This window comes from Branchiostoma floridae, unplaced genomic scaffold, assembly GCF_000003815.2.
Source record: "Branchiostoma floridae strain S238N-H82 unplaced genomic scaffold, Bfl_VNyyK Sc7u5tJ_1305, whole genome shotgun sequence".
Lineage (NCBI taxonomy): Eukaryota > Metazoa > Chordata > Leptocardii > Amphioxiformes > Branchiostomatidae > Branchiostoma > Branchiostoma floridae.
This window is the reverse complement of record NW_023365695.1, coordinates 20,513-26,351: the sequence shown is the minus strand read 5'-3', so window position 1 is coordinate 26,351 and position 5,839 is coordinate 20,513.

The following is a 5,839-nucleotide window of genomic DNA, read 5'->3' as shown; positions in this document are numbered from 1 at the left end:
TGGTTTAGACATCCGGGTATTAACATATGTCAAAAAGCAGTTACTCACGCAACTTAAGACATGACATCCAGTGTAACTGATGAATGACACTGGATGGTGACTCAAACGTCTGTTTCCAAATCATATCCAGTTGCTTGAGTGCTTTTTTTTATCTCATGACAATTATTTCTGGTTATGGTTAGAAGACATAAGTGGAGAGCATGGCATTGTGACTAGATCCAGACTGGTGCATTTAATGACTATTGAGCAAGGGAGCATTCGGAAAGTTGTGAGTTCGATCCACGGCCGAGTCATACCAATGACCAATTAAAAATGGTACATGCTGCTTTCTCCTCTTAGTACTCAGCATTTTGTATGGTAGTTGAACACACACCACTACCAGTGGACTAGCACCCTGCTGTTATAATTGCACAAACTTGTGTGGCCCAAGGGCTATTGACATGGAGATAGGCTCCGCTCTACACACCATCTGATGTGGTAACAGTTAACTAGATGTAAAACCTTTAAAAACACTTTAAAAACACTTCAAAAACCACTGAACAGTTACTGTGTAACAGACTTCAAGTGGCTAGAAGTTAATATTAGTTATGGCACTGCAATATTTCCTCCCATTGTAAGGATGCTGGCTTCAAGTAACCATAAATTATACAATCCCTGGCTGTTCAAACATTATCGACGTGCTAACATGATTGTAAATGTATAAAACTGGTCTGATTTTGCCTTGACCTTCATGTGCTTACAAAACACCTATACACAGCTGAAGTTATAACAGAGACATAATTATATTTTACTTGACTGTCACTCTCTTCGTAATACAGTCTCGAAATTCATTTTGGGGAATACTTAGTACTGGTAAGTGCACTGCTACACAGAAAAACTCTGGGGCGCACAAAGTAAACTAATATTATACTCGACCCACAAACTGTTGAACTTTTCTGCAGCAGCTCTTCATTTTCAGAGCTTGAATCTGAAATTCTTTGACTTCCGTTATTTTTTTCTGATGCGTAAATGCAAAAATATGCCCTTGGTGCACTCCAGGGCTCTAGCCAGCGTCCGTTTTTCCATCAATTGACGGAAATTTGCTGCGTCCGACGGAAAAATTTTAAAACTAATCCGTCAACCTTGACGGACAAAAATCCTTGGTGGAAGCTACAGGCGGCTTGGGGACGCCGTTCACGACCGTAAAAGCCACAGACTTGTTGTTTTTGCTAATTTGTTATGATTGTTGACAATGTGTGTCGGCGCCCTTTCGCATACGATAATCTCATTAAAACCCGTTTTTCAAGGTCTCCGTTCAGTCCTTCTAATTAATTTTCGCGGTTTTCGCGACGATTGTAATTGGCTGACGGAAAAAAATTTCGAGCTGGCTAAAGCCCTGGTGCACTCCCATCCCAAAATCAAGTTCACAGCTCCATTTTTGGGTACAGGTGCTCAAAACTTCATGCAACCAGTACTTTGGGGCCCTTCAACAGATTTAATAATTATATAAATCATTTTGCACACTTATTGATAAAATTATTAGTCTCCTTAATTTTCAGGGCTCAAAATATTACCACTCGATTAGCAGCATTGACTGTTACCACCTATAGAAAGTACAAAAGAAAAAAATAGCAATGTGCGTGATTCAGCAACAATTTTACTATGATCCATACTTCCAAATTCAGAGTGGTCTGTTGCAAGTAATTTTCAATGTTACCTGAACCAGTGCAGGTGTGCAGAAAAGGTACTAGTATTTCCAGCCCTGATTTTGTTACTTCATGACAAAACTTGTTGTCTAGTGTAACTATTTCCCACCTGCCGTCCTCGTTGTGGAACACGGCGAGCGTCCCGCCGTCCTGGAAGGTTGCCGCGGAAACCGGCCCCTGCAGTCCGAGGGACCGCACCACGTTGTGCAGCTCCTGGTGCGATGTCACTTTACCATTCTCTGAAATTTAAAAAGACAATGATTTAGATATGATATGTATGATATGATATGTTATTCAAGTATCAAAAAGTAGAAAATTTTCCCAAAGGATTATAACTAATATAAGCATTCAAAGGATTAAACATTCAAAAATGTTCTCAAAAGTATGCATTGCAATATACATCTAGGGGTAGAAATGGAAATACGAATCATGAAATTTGCACAATGAGCACACATCGAAAGTTTTAAGGTACATTTCTTTCAAAAGTCACTGATTGAAGAATTATGTTATTCATTTGCACACTGTTTTCAAGATGAAATATTCTGAATGTGCAATACTGCTTATGAAGTTTTGCGGTGTTTCCACTACTTACTTGAGCATGTCCAGATTACATGGAAACATACAATTTTGCATGTAACCAAAAAGTGTCTTGAGCCCTACGTGCCACTATTTACAACAACAAATTAAAGAAGTATGCAACTTTGATAAAGATAGAAGGAACATCTCTCTAATTTCTGTATGATTTATTAACGTGTATAGTAAACAAACCCTTTGTACATGTAACAGTAGAATATGGCACAGGGTAATACTGGACCAAATGCCGCACATAGAGGACAGATATATACAGACACACTATTTATGTTTCAGGGCCAGAGGGTATGTATGGGGGTTGATAGACACCATTTAGATCAAGATTATGCAGTCATATTACTGACTGTGAGTTTGTTGTTTTTTTAAAACAATACTACAATAAATGTTAGGTAAGTATTGTTGAAAGATATAGTTGGTAAAGAAGAATATGTCTCTAGAATCCTCACAAAAAAGATTGGTTCATTCTGAACTCTAGATTTGATATAATAAGTTGTACATAAACAGTAGTGAGGCCTCTACTTAAAAGGTGAAGCATTTCAATGAAATTGTACCACAGAATGAGATATCTAAACCCAGAAGTTCCTCTGCAGTACCTTACATTAGAAAGTCCATTATCGAACTTGACCTTGACCAGACACACACACACTGACACACACACACATACACACACACACAGACTCACGTACAAACTCACACACGCACGCACACAGACACAGACTCACACACACACACGCACACACACACACACACACATACACACACATACACGCACACAAACACGCGCGCACACGCACAGACTCTCACGCACACACACACATACAAACACACACACAAACACACACAAACACAGAGAAACACTAAACACAGAAACACACATAACGTTACACTATGAAACACACACACACTATACATAATACAGACAGCCAAACAGCACCTTCTGACTAAGGTAACTATGATTGATATGTTGAACAATTGTTAAAAAATCTGTCTGTGGTGATACACTCACACAGTTCACTGAGCAAACTCAGATCCTTTCATGAACATGCAAATATCAACCTTTTAGAACTAGTTCTGCAAGTTTTAGTATTAACAACTAAAGGTTAATGACGCCTGGTCCTTTGCTATAACCACCAAATAAAACCACCAAGTGAGCATTAACAGTAATGTTAATTAGTATTTTTTCAGTTAATTAGCATTTTTTTTCATTTCATTAATAGTCCACATAACACTGCACGCTTAACGAATTGAACTGAACTGACATATCAAGGCCACTACCATAACATTAATTATTCAATATGATATCCTTGTCGACCACATTTTGTCTCAGGCTGTCATTAAAAAAATTCCCTAAGAAGAACAATTGATTAAGACAGGAAGCCATTGTTTTGAAGGTCATTGCAATGTCATGTAACCCTTTGTAACCTCGACCTTGCTAAACAATGCACCCAGAACTTACAAATTTCTGCACAAAATGTTCTGTTTTTCAGAGCCACAAACCACCAAGTCAGACTTCAATAGCATAAGCCCTTGGGGTATAAAACAATTAACCAGGTGTTTTCGTGACGAAAAATGTGGAAAAACAACATAACAACATTCTCTATAACAAAGGCTGAAATTTACAACAAGGTGAACGCCCATTTGGGTTATTCCATTTTTCAGGTTCAGGTGCAAATGGGGGTGTTTAGATTGAAGGATACAATTTCCACATCATCAATTTGATGTACAATATGTATATCAAAACATAATTAGTCAAGTAACAGTCAAAATTTTCTTAAAACCTGTATTTGACAACCAAATCTTCTTATCCTTTTATCATAACGTTAATTGAGCGACCCAAATTAACTATACCCCACTAGGTAAAGGACACCAGCCAACAACACCTAACGTTAGTAATATAGTATTACTATAAACTCAGCTAGAATTGAAACATTATCAACCTGAACATTGACAACCTGCGTCAAGATTTACAAGAAAACATCATAAATCCCCACTCCGTGCCTGTAGCGGATGAATCCATGCCTGGAATATTTGGGATCTAGAATTACAAAACATAGACGCGGGCTGATCAATAAATAAATGGTGTAACTATTCTATCTGCGACAACGGTGGGATAAAATACAGTCTGTACAGCTGAATAAAATAATATTACTGTGTAGTCTTTCTGTCTAGATGTTAGAATTTGTTACAGAAGGGTGGAGAAATCGTTGGAACAAAGCATGAACAGTAGAGAGGAAAAATAAATAAACAAACCCCGAAGGGGAAACCCCGCGAGCTGACGACAGTGGCGAGATCAGATCAAAACATCACATCGCGTATCGCGATCTTCACACACAAACACGCCCGATTCTAGCCCTTACCTGACGTTTGTAGGATCGTAGGATTCACCTGGACGTCTAGAAGCAGCGTGTACGCCGGCATGTTGGTGATAATGGACGGTAGAAGGGTGGGAAAACCGGTCTGTGGTCATGTAGGATGTTCGTGTGACACCGGCGCGAGTTTAGCTGTCAAAATGGGCGCGCATGTGCACTTGGGGGCGGGGCGGTTATGGGCAACAATGGCGCCAAACTTGAAATATGAAACGTGTTGTTTTTGTTCAGATAACGTAATAACGTTGCAACATATGTATATATGTTATAGTTATATTTTTACTTGACTGTTTTTTTTTATTAGTGGCATTTTGAAAGTATTATATATAATTATCTTCTTTTTATCTTTCCTTGGATCCAGTGGCGCCAAACTTGAAAGATCTTGAAATATGATATGTACTGTTTTGCTTGGAATAACGTTATAAGTTAACGTTACAACATTTGTATTAAAGCTATTCTATCAAAGCTTAATATATTGTTAACGTTAGTTGCTATTACTTTGTTCTTGCCATTTTGAAGTCATCTTTCTTATCATTTTTATGTTTTCTAAGCCAGTGGCGCCAAACTTGAAATCTGAAACGTGTATTTTTGATTGGATGACGCCATACAACGTTTATAAGGTAAGGTATCTTATAGTAAAGTTAACTATATTGTTATCGATTTTACTTTATTCGTGCAATTTTGAAAATATTATCGATCTTACTAGATGTAATAGATGTATTCTAAATCACATTGTAAACGTTACGTGATTTCCTTGGAGGCAGTGGCGCCGAACTTCAGCTCACAAACGTGTATCTTGTTATTATGTTTTTCATTGTACATTTTGTACCATCCGTTTGCACAGTTTTACGTTACAGTGCGGGATCATTATAGATACGATGCAATTAGACAGAATCCTTCACATTTTACCGGCTTATAAAGGACTACAACTTGCTAGCCGCCATGCTTGATAGAAACGCATGGTCAGACATTGTTAATGAACCTCATTTGAAGATGAACTGAACTGAACTGATAATGACATGGGCTATGCAGTTATGCAGTTTATAACGTTATAACGTTTTAACGTTACAGTTTCCCAAATTATACAATAACAAGTTAACTATACAAATAACTGGCTTCAGCAGTTTATTTATTTAATCTAATATGGATCTTCAGGGCTTTTCGTATTTCTTCGAGAAAAGCTGGGTTTCAATTCTT